Source organism: Capsicum annuum, chromosome 10 (assembly GCF_002878395.1).
Source record: "Capsicum annuum cultivar UCD-10X-F1 chromosome 10, UCD10Xv1.1, whole genome shotgun sequence".
Taxonomy (NCBI): domain Eukaryota; kingdom Viridiplantae; phylum Streptophyta; class Magnoliopsida; order Solanales; family Solanaceae; genus Capsicum; species Capsicum annuum.
In genome coordinates, this window is record NC_061120.1 from 66,653,446 (window position 1) to 66,672,097 (window position 18,652).

Here is an 18,652-nt window from a genome sequence, read left to right on the forward strand (position 1 = left end):
GCATGCCAAGGCAAAGTTGACGATCTCTTTAACCTTTTTCCGGATCTTCATCTTACCCTATGAGCTTATGCAGTGAGTGCCAATATGCGAGGATCCTTTATTTCTGAGCGAGGGTGTCGACCCCTTGAGAAGCACATTTTCTTCTCCATCTCTCTTCTCAGATCGAACATGATGGGAACCCTTTGTCTACGTCATCGAAGAGATGGTCTTGCAACCCCATTTCCCACAGTAGACATAAGAATTGAATTATTCCTATTAGATATGAGATAGCTCTATATAACCTATATGGCAACTTTACTTAAAAGCCTCGGTTGTCACCCCTTAATCAAAAGACTTATCTTCAATTTCGTAAAGGAGACATCGGCATGACATTGTAGTAATATTAAACTATTGAATAAGAATTATAGTAGGGCACGGGGTCACTTTTCCTTTATCTATCACACATACGAAACCTTAGCTTCACTAACTTTATGATGTCTAACCTTCGCCACGACATTAGTGGCTTAGCTCTTCGCGCTTCCCGCAGGCTTTAATTGATAGAGAGAGAGGAAGCATCGTAAAGATCAATTAGTGAGGTTTGGGCCGATACGGTAATAACTGCGTACTTATCTCATAATGTGAGATAAGAATTAGGAATTAACTTATGTAATAGAGTCGATCCACTAAAGTCTTGAGCAGCGGTGTAGGATCAGATTCCAAAGATAGTAAGTATTTTCTTTCTTATGAAAGAAAGTCTTTTTCAAAGATTCTATATAAATTTCTCTATGAAACCGAGATAGTTACCTTTCAGAAAATTCTAACAGTAGCATAGCTATTTTGTGCTACTTGCTTTTCTATTATTCAAAGAGGTCTCTAGGCAGTCTGCAGATAGAAAGAAAAGTCCGAACTCATGATTTTAGACGGAAAGACATTCTATAAACAAGGCATACATATGCTTGTACTTGTTTTCCTTAGCCTTGCTAATCTTTTCTTTTATTGCTTTTGGACTAGCCTGAGAATTATAGCTTTTGGGTGAACATAGTAGTCCTAGCTTAGGACTAGCAACCGCCCGATGCTAGGGATTTATCCCATCCATTTTCCATAGGGTCCTCGCCCTCTTGACTTGATATGTCAATCATACTAGGCCTATACAATGGGGAGGATCGCACACTTTTGATTGTTTAGTTACTGGGAGGGCTCCTTTAGTCTTTTTTAAGAGCTTGTCCCTAATACCCATTAGATACTTCGCCTTCTAATTAGCTTTAAGGTTAGTAAAAAGTTTGAAAAGACTATCAATGGCAGCATAGAAAAGCCAGTCATTAATCTTGCAATTCCTACCAGGGTGGTGGGTCTTCTGTCCCCCTTCCAGTGGGGAACCCGCTCTCCGATCGTCGCTCAGCTGCGTCTGGCCCATCCTCTAGGCACCTTCGAAAGGTAGGGAGTGTCACTACGTACATGCTTCCCTTTACTCCATAGGTCCTTCTCATCAGTTGTAGGGTTTAGTGGCTCGAAATTGACTTGGCTTCGCCAAAAAGCCTCATCTCTAAAAGCCCGGATCGCGAGGCATCCCTCTCACAGTAGGGTTCCAACCCTTGCCTCGCTCTTGTGACATGCTATGTTTCCCTCTCTATTCCTAAGTAAAGGGTGAGTCCCATACGTCAGTTTGTGGATCGCGGTCTCACACACTAATCCCTACAGGTACCCGTAGTAGGCCGAGCGCGCTACCTAAAACAATCATCATATAGGTCCCTAGGCCCCATAGTTGGAAAGGCTCGGCTTTAAAATCGTACGTGGAGCTTCCGCCTCATACAGTCCTCTAGGGATGGAGGTAGGCCCAGCCGAGACTTGTGCACTTAAGGTTGTTGTGCACGACCTCATAAGAAAAGAATGAAAAAATGATGTTTCCTTTCCTTAGAGTCAAGTGGTTGAATGCTCGTGCATTAAGATTGAAAACTAAAACTTGTCGTCAAAACGAAAAAAAAGGCAATCAATCAGAAAAAAGAAAAAATATGGAAATAGTGAATCAACATCTAGATGGATCCCTATCTTTATCTCTATCCACGGAGATACCTATCTATATGGAGAGAGATCTATCTATGAATCGGCCTAGACTATCCTCTATCCGGATAGATATGTCCCTATGAGCGACTACGCCGATCTTTACATGTTTTGGCCACGTCCCTTTCCGCTCCAAAGAAGAAGGTTTGGATCTTTCAATCTTATGCTGTGAGGTATATGACCTATTTTAGGTCCATAAGATACCACAGCTTTTGCTGTTCTATGATTCACCTCTGAATAATGAATAGGTAGTTCGATCCTTTTTATTTTGATCTTTTTAGTAAAATGATGGGGGGATGCGGAGTGATAGGTCGAATTACTATATAAACAAGAGTTGTAAACTATAGGACTTCTTGTTCGAGTAGGAATATTTTGGTTTTTCACGTTCCTTCTCTTTGACAAAAATAGGGATTTGAAATGATACAAATTCCTCTTCATTCTAATGTGCTCAACGAAAGAACTGCCTAAGCATACTTTTTCGGATCCAAACTTCTTTGTTCTTTCTAAGTCTTCTTCTTGCATAAAAGAATGCAACTGTTGCAAAAACTAGGATTTTAGTAGTAGGCAGCATCCCCTCTTAGTTTTGAGAAGGTAGAACCATTCTGTTTTGGTTCTTCTCCACGGGTGATCCAGGAATTTGCCTATTATTTTCTCAACTGAAATTTCGATATAGAAGGATCTTTTTATTTCTTCACCGCGGGTTCTCGCATCATTTTCTTAAAAAGATATTATATCACCGTGGAAGAGTTTAAAATGAGTAATGTTAACCATTCCATTATTCACACAAATCCTTCAATGACTTATCGGCTGCCTTGCTTGAGGAATAGTTTCACAAAAATGGAGACGAACCGGGATCACGCTCGATCTTGTTTTTGGGTTGAGTAGAAAAGGGATATATGAAGTTCGTTCTCTTCCTCTGTGAATCTCTATGATGGGTAAATCTTCATAAAAAAGGGACAACTTTCGTGTAGTTTGTGATTGGATATAACTGTTAAGATTTTCTCTAGAATAAATCTTTCTCTTAATAGATCTCTTCTTGTTCCCCAATCTTCGGAGAATACGGCATTTTATTATTGTAAGTTCTCTATTCCAAATATTTCCTGAAAGTAGACGACAAGTTTTAAATCTTAATGCGGGCATCGCTCTTTCCTTTGTCCTTCCCCCCTATTTTTACCCTATCACTAGTGGTTACTCCCGACCCGAAGTACCCTTTTTCCATTCATAGAGAGATTCACATCACAATATTAGTCTTTTTGGGGTTAATGTTCTCAATGGTGAATTGATCATTCGATATCCTTTTTCTTCTGCGATGGAATGGAAGAAAAGTAATGAAACCTGCGATGGCTACTGAATAAGCTCGTTTTACTTTCTCAATAATAAAGCCTTTGATCTTTGTATTTGTTCACCAAATCTTGTTCAGTTCTATCCAAGCTCGGTTTTGTTTGAATTTTTCTGGAAGAAGAAGAAGCGGTTCACCAGCCACTACATCTGTAGATCCCACCAAGTCATTAGACCTTTGTATTTGTTCACCAAATCTTGTTCAGTTCTATCCAAGCTCGGTTTTGTTTGAATTTTTCTGGAAGAAGAAGAAGCGGTTCACCAGCCACTACATCTGTAGATCCCACCAAGTCATTAAACCTGGCGGTTGCTCGCTCTTTGATCAGTGATTCACCAGCCACTAGATCGATGAAGAATCTCTCCAAAATCTGCTCTTTGATCAGTGATTCACCGGCCACTAGATCCAGGAATCCCACCCTTTTCTCAAACCTGGTGGGTCGGTTGATTGGCACTCTTGCAGGCTCATCTTGCATACAAATTCTGGGAGTCCCAAGTCTTGCATCCACCAAGAACATTTCTTCCCTTAAGCGTAAAAATTCAGATTGTAAGGCGTTTCCCCTACATAAGAAAAAATTGGAATTAGATCTTGGAAATAATCGACTCAAATAGATGCTCATCATAACCTTTCCTCTGATCAAGCTCATCATAACCTTTTTTTTTATTTTCTTCTTCGTGTTCTATTGATCAGAAGCATCCAGAAGCACCTTCTCGGTTTAGAATTCGAACACAAAATAGCCAAAAAATCAATTAGTAATATGCCTTTTATTGCCAGAAGACCTTATCTTCTCCCCTTGGTAAAGAGAGCCTCCATTTTGAGTTCGACAAAGTGAAAGAATCTATTCGATCATTCAAGTCAGATAGCATTTATCTACACTAGGATCTGACCTACACAGGCTTCTTTCTTCTCTTATGATATTTCTATCAAGCAAAAAAAAGAAGTGACTACCTTACTTAAGCAATTATCAGATCGATCTTTGAAGGACAGGATCTTTTTTTATGGTTGACACCTCTTGGAAACCAAACCAAAAAGAGAATTGATGAAAGTTCGTCAAATGGAAGCTCTTGGATCAGTATTAGATAGTCTTTGCACGAAGAGTGAGATGCGAGAAAAGTCAATCTGCATTCAAGCGTTTTACTAGAACTTCCTCAGTTAACTCGGGTAATTCAATTTGTTGAATAAGCAAGGAATAAGTGCTACTAGTCTTTTTGAAAACTTCTGCTAAGATCTAAAGTTACATAGATTTCTCTCTTTTAGTGTGGGGGCATTAGTAAAAGGCCTAAGCGGTCTTAGCTCCTTCTCTGGTCTTGTCGCCCTTGCTCCTCTTCTATTTTCTCTTCTTTTAGAAGCTGTCTGTGATCGAAACTTCTTTTGCTTTGAACGACTTCGATCATTTTGAATCTGTTAAATGGCTATTCGAAGGTAAAGGAAATGGAAAAAAAAAGTAACCAGGAATGAGAATATATGAGTCGGCATTACAAGGATAGATGGGATTAAAGGCGAAGACAAGGCTGCTGTTTAGCAAGATAGTAACCATTGAACTAGGCAATCGGCAATCCAGCTGCCATCCATCAAGAGCGAAGGATGTGGCATTAGTTAGTTCTTTGAACCGAGGCATGTAAGCCTAAAGGTGGATCCAACTGGAACGATTTCACTCTCTATGAAGGAACATGTAGGACAAAAAGCTAGAGTGCCCCTTATTTTATGTCTACTACCAGTTCTTCCTACTGAACTACGACCCATCTTTCAGATAGATGTAAGCTAATGAGCTCGGATATTAATGAACTCTATAGAAGAGTTATCTCATGGAATAAGACTCTTACCGATCTATTAACAACAAGTAGATCTACACCGGGGGAATTAGTAATGTGTCAAGAGAAATTGGTGCAAGAAAGCGTGGATACAATTCTTGATAATGAAATCCACAGAAAACCAATGAGTTCATAAGTCTCATGTCAGAGCTTATTATAAGTTATAAGAAGTGAGAGATTCCAAAAGCAATGTTCATAAGAAAAGCAAAAAAGCTCTTTATCATCAAACTGAATCTCATTTTAGTTTAATCCTTCTTTGATCGGAATAAGGAGCACTTGGAATCAAATGAATTTGGACAAAGAAAGTGCAGAGTCACTACTCCCGCTAACGTGATAATTGAGTTATGTTGGGCTATTCTCTAGTCACCTCTGGGAAGACTCTCACATCTACATCATAACACCAAGACGGATTGTATGAAGAGATTGATTTTCATTTTCGGATCGCCACTCAAAAATAGGTGGAGTTCGCCCCTTGATGGATAGTTAAGTGTTCCAATAGGGGGTTGTTTAGTGAATGGGAAGTAGTATCCATACCAACATAGAAGGCTTTGCAGCTATCTAGAACCAGAAGAGAGCCTTACTCTATGGAGGTGCTAACGCTTTACTAATATAATATAATGAAAAAGTAAAAGCTCTTCTTCTGTTCTACGAATCTAACTAATCTATACTACTACCTATAATCAGACAAGGTCTTCTAGAGTATACTAGCATAGCGGAGTGAGATATATCAAAGAATGAACTTAGCCTTCAACCACAAATGGGGTCCTTTAGGCAGCCGATTGCCCCTTTGCTTCCACTGACTTACGTCGTGAAAACTCGTCAATGAAATAATGAAATGAAGAGAAGGGCTTTTCCCATCCTATGAGCCCTGTGAGCTCACGAGTCATCAGTTACTCAGAGGATTTTATTGACCGGAACGCAGCGATGAAAGGCAAAGACAAGTATTTAGCATATAGCTAAGAGAAGATGGGGCTGTCTCTATTACAATCGTTTATAGTCCTTGTCCTAAAAGCATAGTGAGGAAAATCCTCGACAAAAAGAAAGTTTTTCTTTTAATGTTTTAATAAGAGTGACCTTTCAAAGAGACTTTTCCCTTCTTAAAGGGATGGCTCACTCTCCTTTAAAGGTGTCCCTGCTGTACTCTAAGGATGGCATATAATTAACTAGCACAGGAGAGAGAGTTTGGCATTTCCTTGCTCAATATCATATCAGTCAGTCGTCTTAATGTTGTCGAATAAGCTCTTAGGCAGCTGTGTGGGAAAGCAAGTAGAGGAGACCCCACCCCATTCTGTTACCCTTTAGGGGAAAGAATCATTGTTCCCCCAGCGAAAGACTCACCAACAAAATCCGTTGTCTTGCCTGTCTCTTTCTGCAATTAGTTTAGTGCCGAGATTGCCTACTCATCCATTAAAATTTACTATTCTGTACTAAATTCCTTTTTTCACCAATCAACTGAAGAACCAATTAGTTGTAGCAGCACCTGCAACTAAAAAAGTAGCCCCGGAAAACATTCAAAAGAAGAGGTCTAGGGCTGGTTACGAAAAGGGATCGAAGAGAATGTAGTTCATTCAAGGCTCAGACAGAGTTATTTAGAAGCACCTCTTTCTATTGATATTGACTTTATGTGATGCTCTCTTCTCTCGCCCATAAACCATAGGAAACATCCGCAGCAGACATCTTCAAAAAAGCTAGTTGGACTTTGGGCAGTTGGTCGGAAAGTACCTAGTTCAGTGACGCCTATTACCTTCGTCTTATTCAAACGTTATTGGCAGAATGCCTTTAATCTATCTTGAAGCAAGGAACTAATCGTCATTCTTAACATACATGTTTTGTAGAACTTATGCCCCTCCTTTCTTTAAGTAGAATCAGGCTGAGCGATCTACTATGAAGATATAATAGGAAGGAAGATATAAATATAGAAGAGAGAGTCTCGTATCCCAAGTGGAACACAGAATTCATGCTCAACACATCTTAATTAGTGAGCGGATGACCTCTTTAGTTATTAGCATCCAAACCCACTTTATTACGATTTTCCATTTTTTATACATAGTAAAAAAAAGGTCCTCAGGTCAACTTGCTTAAAAAAAGTCGATATTCAGTTGCTGTTCCGTAAGCCCTATTCACTCCGTCATGATATGAGGAATGAATCTCAGCAGGGGCCCATCAGCCCCATCTTTGAAAAGAGAAGAAAGATATGTAGATTGCTTGCGGCTTTTAATGGGATCTTTCCTTCCTTCTCTACCTACTTCTCAATACCCTCTGCCCCTTGGAAAAGACCCCGAGGCATCTCTTTACTGATAAAAAGAATAGATAGAAAGAATGGGTTGGCTTAATATATGATTTGAACCACTAGCATCTCGTTTTGAACCATTCACCTCTATTCTTTGTTGTGAAGCTCATTCCCTGATCCCTATATCAAAAGATTCTGTTCTACACTTTTAGTGTCGAAAGACTAAACCAAGACAAGTGAGCTAGTGATGTCTCCTTCATCTAAAGATGAAGAAGAATCTTAAATACATTGAGATTGCCGAAAAAGACACACAAAACTATGAGAAGGAAACATCACCCTTTATAACTGCCATATATCCATCGATTAAACTAGATTACTGTATTAGGATCTAACAAATACCTTGGCGTAGTCGTCAAATCCCAACCAGCTCCCATATCATAACACTTCCAGATTAGGCCGAACTTGATCATATCCAGATCTTTCGTTGACCTTCTCCAAGTTATGCTACACATAGGAACATCCATAAGTTGATCTAAGGATACATCCTCAGACAACGCAACCGTATAATACCAGGAACACCATTTGAGCCACATTTTAACCCAATTGTGGATTACAGTGTGCTCTAAGATATCCCTTTCTTTATCGAAGACCATCTCTTCAGGGAAGAGACGTATCTCCTTAGGTTTTAATTCCTTTCAGAGAAAATCCACTGTCTTTCTCTTCAGATAAGGATTAAGAAGCTTTCCTCTTCCAATCCAATATTCTAGAGGTAGTGGATGTGATCGGTTTGGCTTTTGTGCAGCCGCCTTCAATCTTTCCCATCTTTTAGATTGGGTAGAATAAAGACGCAAACGAACTCTAAAACCAGCACCGCCTAATCTTTGTAAAATCGATATTCCTACCGGATACTTATTCGACACAGTGCAGAGTCCAAGAGTTGTCCTACAGGACAATAATAACCTTAAAGATATTGGAGATAAATCAATTTGCATCGATTTAACCCAAAATTTCTTGGCAAACTCAACGGAACTAGTGTTCGATATGATAGACTTAGTATCAGAAATAGTACCACCGAGCCGATCCAGTAATTTTCTATACTGCAGGGCCACTTATTTATCGGTGATTAGGATATCATCACCTAACAAAGCGTAGTCCTTAAATGGACGATTAAGATGCGGGTATGCTTTCTTCACCACTAACCACACTATATAGTGATGGGACAACGAAAAGAGAGACCATGATCCGTAGTAACCTAACGCTTGACCACAAAGAAATGCAATCTCATACATTTTTTTAGTGATTGGTTTCCTAACCATAAAGGTGTTGAGACCCAAAGAGCTATTGACTATTGAAGATGCAAATACAGACCCAAATATACAAGACATAAGGGAATACATAACACTCAATGGCCAACGGTCCGTTGCCGATTTCAAGTCAAAGGAATAACATTCATTCTTCTTTTCTCTTCTCAGTTTCATCAAGGGACGCTCTTGGTCGAAAGTCCCATCCATTCAAATATGAGATAGAACTTCCATTGCCCACTTATGGATAGGAAACAGAAGTTGCTATTTTACATAATTGCAAATAGCGAACAACCTTCTCTTACCACCTCCCTGAATAGTCTAACTCAACCTACCTGTTACCAATGACACATTTCTATATGGATATAAATAACCATCAAAATGTGGCCCTAAAGCTCTCTCAAAATATTCAAGAGACTCATTGGCAAACAGATGGAAGCAGTACCCATCTCGATGAATTTGAAGCAGCACCCATCTCGATGAATTTGAAGCAGCAAATCTGAAAGACTCGGTCCTTCTTTCTTCTTTCTCAGTTTAAAGAGAGGAGAGAAAGGGAGAAGGAAATGGTTTTTAGTCATTTTATTGATGAGATTTTCAATGAAAGCTGAGAAGGGGTAAGTGTGAAGAGTCAACTATTGCCTTAATTTTATTATTTTTTAGAAGAATGGCCCCGGTATACTCCTAAAAAGGCAATTCTCGCTCTACTAAATCGAAAGAACGACTCCCGCATTTGGAACAGATAAGTTTGATACAGCTAACAAAGAATAGAAATTGGAGAGTAGGTGCCTTTCCCTAGTGGAAGCCCTCCTAGCACAAAGGAAAATGCCTAGATTATTTGAAAAAAAAAAAGATGCGTCAGTCACGCATCCTAATTGGTGAGCTTATGCCGGCCATAGTTCCTTCCCTTCTCTTAGTTTGCTTTAAAGGCACCATTTTTGCAAGTAAAAAGAACATATGGTTAACTGAATGGATCACAGGTTGCTGCTCCACACTCTGAGTTCCTTGGTTCTCCCTTCCAGGCTTAGCTCCAGTCTCTACGGGCTCAGCAGCAGCTTCTTGGGATGGGCCACCAGCTTGAGGCTATTCCTGATGCTGGACTTCAGCAATGGTAGCAACTGCTTCTTCAGTCTGAGAATTTGCCTCTTGTCGCTTGCGGCCTTGGCGGCTCGGTTTGGCCAAGCCTGTGGGCATGGTGTTTTGTCCGTAGTTGGATTAGCAAATCGATTGGCGATTTGCCTTGATTGGCTTACTTTCTTGATTGAAAGAGTTTTCCTGTTGGACAGCTATTATAAATAAATGGATTGCCTCTATTGAACCTAGCCTTACTAAATATCCTAAGAAAAAAAGCTAGCTGCTGCAAGTGTGCTTGAGAATGAGTTCACGCTCTTCTTGTTACAGTAAGTGCTACAATTGAATCAGCTCTTGATGCAATAGAATAGGATTTCTTGGTGTAAGCGTAACCACAGTTGACTAAATATTCACCGTGGTTGAATCACAAGGAAGAAAGAGGGCATAGGGTAGAGTAGATTCGACGGTATGCCATAAGGTTATCCGAGTTCACAGGTGTCCTTACTTTCCCTTAATAGTCCGAGGGGAACAGAACTCTCTTAAGATAGGAAAATAAAGAGTGAGGTAGTGGACAACTAAGAAAGATTATCTTTTCAAGGCTAGAAGTGCTATAAAGGAAAGTAAGTAGAAGAAGGAGACAAGAACTATCTTGCTATACCTGAATCAGTTTGACTCAATGCTTGCACTTGGATATTTCTCCCCAGCTTCTTTCAATGATTCTAGTCAAGCCCTGCTAGTATGCCTCGAGAGCCTGAGCTACTATTTTCTTTTCCTTTCCCATATATCACAGTTAGTACACTCAAAGCCATTGCTTTTCAAGTAGAGCGTCTTTTCAAGTTAGTCTTGTCCAGCCTGCTCGTTAGCAAGTTCCTCGAACCCTGTCTTTCTTTTCCAACAATCTCAGCCGAGTGCTTCGTTCCTCACCTTTTAGGCGAGCTACTTCGTTCCTCAGCTGGAAGTCATGTCCCCGGCTAGCGGAGAAATGGAACTATCCTTGCGAATTCTTCCCCAGATTCATTCCTTCCTTAAGGGAGTTCTCATTTGAGGATTTGAGAGGGTTCTAATCTGGCTCTTAATCAGCGAATGAAGGAGTAGAAGAGGTCTCACTTGGCGGACCAGTAAACACTTTAGCTACGCGACAGTCAAATGAGCATTATATTGAGTCATTGGAAATCGAAGTAAGGGAATTTGAGAATTCCCCAATTGGAGAGAAGAGGAGTGACCTAACCAATTATGAAGAATAGAAACCATAGAAAACATTCCAGATTCACCATCCTTACCTTCAATCCAATCTGATTCTAATTCCGCGGAAAGTCTTTCAAGTTCGGATACGATCACCCAATATAACCCTCCTTAACTGCCCTAGCTTCTTGCTCATCGGGCATGGTGGCACATCCTTCTTGATTGGGCATCTTTCAGAGAGGAAACTGCATATGAATTAGGCACACTCTAACCCCTGAACTTCCCTCCTAGAGGCGGGTGCTTTACTTCCTGCTCTTTGTCTATTCGGAGAATAAGGTCTGAAAGGACAACTCTTAATAAGATTAGATGCTCGACCAAAAATATTAAATATCACCTAATTCTGTTAAGGCCACAAATCACGAAAAGTCGGGCAAGAGCTCTATCAAAGACTATTTCCCTGAAAGAAGAGCTGGGAAAAGACTAAGGGAATATCTTTTCATCGCTATAAGGCAGATGAAGTTCGACATCAATAAAGAGAAAGACTTTCATCTAAAATGCGTTATCCTATTTTTCATACTTTTGGTTTCGTGGAAGGTGAAAGGGCCAAGGACAGAACTTCGAGCACATAACTTCTGGGGTAGCACTCTCCAAGGACATAACAACATTCTATCACCACGAGCTTAGGGCATTGGATTCGGATTCCCCCACCTCATAAAACATCATTTGATGCTTCTGAAACATATGATATGAAAGAAGATGAGTCTTTATTCGCCTTATCAGGCATAGTTTCTTTTCAAGAAAGAGACAGAGAATATGAGCTTGACTCCGCAGCTAGGCGTGGTTCCTCAGACTGTATACGTGGTAGGGCCTGCTTCATAAAGTAGGTTTCCAAGCCCACAGATTCAAGAGTGAAGTTAGAGGATGACTAGTGAAATAGGTAATTCAAATAAAAGAAGGTTCTTTCACCTTATATTGATTCTTTGTTCCTGCTTCAACTCATAGATGACTTCCCGAGGATCACTCACTCTACTATAAGACAACTAAGAGGGATTATATTACCAACCCTTCTTGCTAACTAGAACTTTAGAATAGCTACGCTTGTCGCCCGCTAAGCAATTGTCGCAGCTCCAGCTGAAGCAATTGTAACTGCTCCGGTGGATCAGAGCTACTCGAAAACCGTAATAGGTACTTGAGATCAGAACTGCTTATAGCAGCCTTGACCTGGTCTAATGGAAAGATTAGGCATACAAAAAATCTAGAGAATGAGCTATTCGTGCAAACAATGGAAATTTAATAATAAGAGTCTGATCTTCTCGCTTAAGAATATGCAATTCCTCCTGAGTGAAGTTGTTGGGGGGAAGAGAAAATGAGGAAGCTAGTTTAATTGAGGAAGCCACTTTCTTTAATGTATACTAGCTGGTCTACAAAAGCATGATGCATGATTCTTCTACATTTTTTAGTCCACTCTCCCTTAGAAAACAGAGCTGCTTGAAAGCAGATTTTAAAATTACATAGGTGAATGTAGAGATCACCGGTGTCCTTACTTTCCCTTAATAGTCCGAGGAGAATAGAATGGCAGAAGTGAAGTGAAAATATGAACAGATAACTCGATCCTTTACCTCTGCCTGCTCTACTATGGTGAATTGTGTGAACTGTCTCATCTAAAAAACATTAGATATCAAAGAGGGAACACTTTGATTAAGTTAATTATGTATTAACAGCTAGTACATCGTTGCTGAGTTAGAATACCCCAAACAGTATCATTTGAACACTTGGTTAAAAAAGAGTTTTGGAGAAAGTCAAGCGCACCAAGTGCGTGTGATAACTAGAAATTCACAATTCTAAAGAGTCTCGAGTTTCCCATAGAAAGCATGTGGCTCAACAGTTTCAAGATTTAGGCAGAGTTTTGGTTATGTCTATCTTATCCAACATATATAACAATTCACTTTGTCCAATACCCAGGAGCAATGCTTAACTTGCAGACTTAATGGAGCATCTTAGACAGGATGAAATTGAGGATTTGTCACTGTCCCCTCCAGCTGTTGGCTCTATGCAGATTGCTGAAAGCAATGGCTTTGGCCATAACATAGAGTTCATGTATCAAGCTTACCTCAGAAACAGAAGCTCTAAAATTGATATAGAGGTAGAGGATGATACATCAATTGCTGATAAAGATCAACCCCTCTCCATATTTCTCAAGGTAATTTTTTCTCTAACAAATCTTTCATTTCTCAGAAATGTTTCAAAGAATCAAATTGCTGATATATGTTTCAGAGTTTTGGCTTCTGCCATTTAAATAGTCTTTGAATACAGTTCGCGGATGTTGAGTACAAGGTGAAGATTAGCCAAGCTTCCTCCAACAATCCTATCAAGGCAGTTGTATCAAAGGTAGCTTCCCAGTTTGAGCATGACAATTACAAGCAGATACTCAAGGTTCGAATAAGGAAGGGTGAAATTCTTGCCTTAATAGGGTCTTCTGGTAGTGGGAAAACAACCTTATTAAAGATATTAGGAGGAAGATTGCAAGAAAATGTCAGAGAAACTGTCACATACAATGACATTCCATATAATACAGCTATCAATAGGAGGTATATTACCTATCCATCAATAATTCTTTTTTCCTTCTCTCTTTCTATTGCCTTAAAACCAAGAATCTAAAAAAGTCTTTCTTTCAATGTACATGATTTTGTATTAACTTCCATACCGAATTGAGAAATGTTGTGCTAGGTGGGTTTCATGACACAAAATGATGTGCTTTTCCCACAATTGACTTTAGAGGAAGCCTTCATTTTTGCTGCATTCTTAAGACTTCCAAGCAAGATGAGTCGACGTCAGAAGTATGAAAGAGCTGAAGTGATTATTAAAGAATTAGGCCTGGAAAGGTATGTGAGCTACCTTTCCATGAACTTCCTTCTCGCCCTTGATTACAAAGAACCACAATCTAAGACTATCAAAAGAAATTGAACATGATTGTTGCAACTGTTCATTCCAATATTTCACAATCATAGATGTCGTCACACGAGAATAGGTGGAGGACTTATTAAAGGCATATCTGGGGGAGAGAGAAAAATAACTAGCATAGGGTATGAAATCCTTGTTGATCCTTCTCTCCTCTTGCTCGATGAACCAACTTTAGGCCTTGATTCGTCCTCCACAAGGAAGGAACGAGTCGGTTCCCCTTTCTGTCTTTTGGTAGCATAAACAAAATAGATTCAAATTGACACCAAAAGAGTGAGAAAAAGGGGGCAAGTATACATTAGGCCATGTGCAACAAACAAAGTACAAGGATATCACCGTCCCTCATAGTCCTCAATCTTTGGCACATCTGGATCGGCGGAAACTCACTCGGTCTATACGTCTACTGGGGCACCATACTAACTTTTATATTTATGATAGTTGGAATGCACTCTACTTCATAAAGAGTGAATAGAATTCACTCTATACCCATATCCCTGGAACAACTGTAAAATAAACTCCATCTTAGTCTACCCGACTTTGACTTTGACTTAGACTTAAAAGAGTAAGTTTTCACCTTTGTTGTTGAAAAGTCAGGACCCGTTGGGGAATCTATTATACACCCGCCTGAAGGCCCTAAATCTATCTTACTCTTCCTTGGTCTCTTCCACGGATCGGTGGATATGAAATAGAATGAATTCAAGGACAAAGTCGCCGGTATACTATGATCCAAACCCAGGAAGGGCCATACATGAATCGGAAAGAGTAACTTTCCTCACAGGAGAAAGGGTGCGTGCTAAAGCTAGAGCATCTCTTTTTCACGATATAGGTGTAATTTCATTAATTCAGTACTTAATCCCTTGTCAAACGAATAAAAAAAAGAAGGTTGGCTTTTCGCCGTGCTTCTTTTTATCAGTTATAGGGCGGAGAGAGGGAGGCAACTGAAACTTTTAGAGTTGAGTTTACGCTCTTTTCTCCTCTTTCGATAAGCTTTTCATAGCCGTAGTCGTACCTAAGTACCCTTGCAGGGGAATCGACTTCTGAGATGGAGAGAATCCTGGGATGCATATGCTCTTTTTAGGGTTGAAGGAAGACGTAAGCGCAGCTATTGGACTTTTTTGTGGTATGGCAGCAGTTGCAAAGGAAGAAGCTGCTCACTTTGCTTTACCGAGAAAGGGAGCAGTGAGAAAGGGGCGACTATCATATGGAAATGAAAATAGTAAAGTAAGATGCTGGAACTCTTGCTTTCGTCTTGTCTTTACTCTTCCCTCCATCCTCCCGTCGCCTGTCTTCTCAACTCTAATTCCCGAATCTCCTTTTGTTTGAAGTTTATTAGACATGAATTAACCCGAACAAATGTACCCGCTGCTTCTACTTTCTGCCATATGGGTTCAGTTTCATAATGTTACTACCGGACTCCATTTATTGAATTTGGTCTAGCTATATTACAAGCTTCTGTTTTTACCAGCAAAATCTAATTATAGTAGACAACCTACTTTCTTAATAACGAGAAGTTGGGGATATAGTAAACCTCCTACTATAAGAGCGATTCCCTAGGAACGGAAGGGGAAAGATTGAATCTTGAAAGACTGAGCCCCCAGCTAGCAAGATCGGGAGGGTTAGTGTACTTTTAATAAGGAATACCCAACTTCTGGGGTCAGCTTCGATCACGAGGAGAGAAGAGCGGACCATTGAAAGTCTCAATTCTTATCTGTCCAAGGTAGAGAGTTCGATTTCAAATTCAACGATTTATTGACCTATGAATCTGCTATTACGCAATTCAACCCTTCTCCGCAAACTCTTTTAGTTATTGGATGCTCAAAACAACCTAGTCCGCTATATGACGACTTGGTGACTTTTGACACGTTATGCCTGGTTGCACGTAATCTTGACTTTGGCCTTTCACTCGTGCAATTGGACTGACTAGTGACAACAAATTCAACCTTAAGACCGAACCCTGCCTCTCACCTTTTGGTTCATTTCAAGGAAAGACTAAAAAGAAAAAAAGGAAGCTTTCGGCGGACACAAGCCCTCAGGACTTGACACTTGGACACCGGGAAGCTTTCCCCAGGGTCCTTCATTTGGAACTGCCCTTTTCCTTTCCAAAGTGGAATTCCTCCTTGCTTTCCCCTTTGACCTGTGCCAAACTCCACTTTTGTTGTTGCCAGGTGGAATGATTCATTCAACCTCGGTATCGGCAACCAAGACACCCTTGTCTGTCGAATGAATTTTCAAATCATCATCTTCAAACCACAACTCCGATCACGATTTCCATTTGACTTTATCTCAGGTGACAGGGGCAGGAGAACACTTCACAAAATGCACTTTGACAGCAAGCGAGATCTTTGAAATTCAATCAGAACAACACTGGATGGGTAGGATATAGGATTCTTGTCTGAGTCGCGTGGATCACAAAATGGATATATGATTTCAAGTCCACTCATTGATTTCAAGAAAACCAAATCAATTGGCTTTTAGTGATGCCTCTAACTCGAGATTTTGATTCATAGAACTGGCCATCAAATATATATTCATCCATCTATCAGCTGCGTCTTCTTTAGTGAATGAAAGAGGGATTCGTTTCATAGGTAGCAAGGATAGGAAGAAGGGGGAAGGCTGCTGTTGAGGTTTTTATTCCAACTAGCGAGGTAAGGCCTCATTTTGGTCCTGTAGAATGAATGTGAAAAGCAGAATACTCAAAATTATATGATTCAGATACCTGACAAAATAAATAGATAAAAGATCGGGATAGCCGAGATGACCTATTTCAAGATCACATGATCTACCTCTTTGTCTGCTTGGGAGGGCTAACTTGGATAGGTCAGATATGAGGGAAAGAGCCCATAAAAGAGAGATCAGATGCCCTTTTCGATGCAGTTCACAGTACAGAGCTTCCAACTAGCTAAGCTAGGTAGTTTGTTGTTAGAATATCTATCCTAGTAGGAAGATGGAAAGAATATACTGTACACTATAGGAGAGTCAAAGAATAGGCCTGTTGGAACTATATCAGGATTGGAATGACAAGGAATATCTGTATCCGTATATAATAAGTTGGGCTCTATCCTTCCCGCCCACCTCAAACATATCTGGAGGGAAGAATCTGAGGGTAGCCTGATCATTAAGGGACAGGGACACTATCAACAAGGTATGGTTCTTTTTTATCACCCCGGATGACGCACACTACTTTAAATAAAGCGCAGTGAATAATGCGCCAGACCGCCTAACCAGTTGAACCATTTTCTTTTAGAATGGGTAAGCCGTAAAAAAATGCTCCTTGCTTCCAGCTATCCTTATGAGTCATTTTTGCTGTAATCTGTCTCTCGATAAGAAACTTTCTTTTGATCCGGGTTAATCTCGTCTTCTTAAAGAATTACAGATTCCTAAACCTAGTAAGGGAAAGCGATTCTACTCCAATTGCATTCATCAGTTGGATGAGAGTGAGAATAGAAAGGAAGACGAGATGAAGAATGGAGTATAGCATTACCTCTAGAGTACAACCCTACTCCTATGCCCCTCAATCCTATATATACTACTTAGTCAAACCCTTAACTACTTCTATATCTTAGAACAACCCTGCTCTCTGATCGACATTTTATAGTTTTCATATCTATGGAAAGAGTAAACTAGGAGAGGATTCTAAAAAATTTTATCGAGTCGAACAACAAAAAGAGAAAGATAGAATACCTTTCTTAGCTAGCCTAGCGTGCTATAAACCTACAGGGAACAAGATCCAGATCGAAGACATTCCTTTCATTCTTTTATACCCCTCTCTTCTTAGTTGCTCCTCTTTTTAGGGATCTAATGGTCGTAGACCACCTTCTTATGACTATGTTGAAGAATTCTTTCCCCTCTTTGAGTTCTCGAGTGAAAGGGTCCAAGCCATAGGAAAATATCCAGTTTCTCTCATAACATATGATGTTTATCCTGAATCAGCATTCCCGACGAGGGTTTATGAATCACTCAAATGAGACTTTCTAGCCGCATTTGAATCAACATCCCTACACATATGTTTATGTGCAGAGGCATCCAAATCCGAATCCATAGAATCTATTGGAGAATCCCCATCCGCACCTGAATTGGCTAAATCTAGTATATTGGGTCTTTTTTCGATGAGGGAAAAAATCTTTTTATAAGGCATCTCGACGAAAGAGGACTGAGAACCATAAGGCGAGCACCAAAATGATAGCACAAACTGCTCCCACAGATACGCATGATAAGGGGGTATGGGGACAACCAGGCCACCACTTTTACTAGATATGGGTTCGGACGACCCAAGAGTCCGGCACTAGAATCCAACCCTTAAGAGGCTAAGGTCCAAAGGGATACCGTAGGAAGTAAGCTTCATCTGTAACCTTAAGGAATACAGAAAGTTACCCATAATTCCTAGCAAGGACTTTGCTTGCTATTCATTCCTAAATCCCTTTCACGCAACACTAGCTAACTCGATGGGACGTCAACAGTGGGAATGCCAAAAGAAGACCTGGACCTGGTTCACACAGTCAAGAAGCAAAGACCTCTTTCTTTTTAGGAGCTTTCGTAATGGCTATAAAGAATTCTACGCACCTCGTGAAAGGCTATTGGGATCGATCCCTTCAACCCTCCTTGGTGTGAAAGGTCGCAAGAGAAAAGAAAACTATTCTTTGTCAGCAGCTTTTTCAACCTACCCGAGGTAAGAAAGTAAAGCAACCAATAGCATTTTTACCTACTATGCCTTTCACTGGGTGAGGAAAAA

General features: G+C 40.2%; 3 pseudogenes; all 3 read right to left on the reverse strand.

Annotated features, from left to right (window-relative positions):
* Nucleotides 1-1,923: 1,923 nt before the first annotated feature.
* On the reverse strand, nt 1,924-3,177 carry LOC124887979 (annotated as a pseudogene).
* Nucleotides 3,178-3,268: 91 nt separating this feature from the next.
* On the reverse strand, nt 3,269-4,073 carry LOC107849383 (annotated as a pseudogene).
* A 3,910-nt stretch (nt 4,074-7,983) lies between these two features.
* LOC124885316 lies at nt 7,984-8,925 on the reverse strand (annotated as a pseudogene).
* Nucleotides 8,926-18,652: the final 9,727 nt, after the last annotated feature.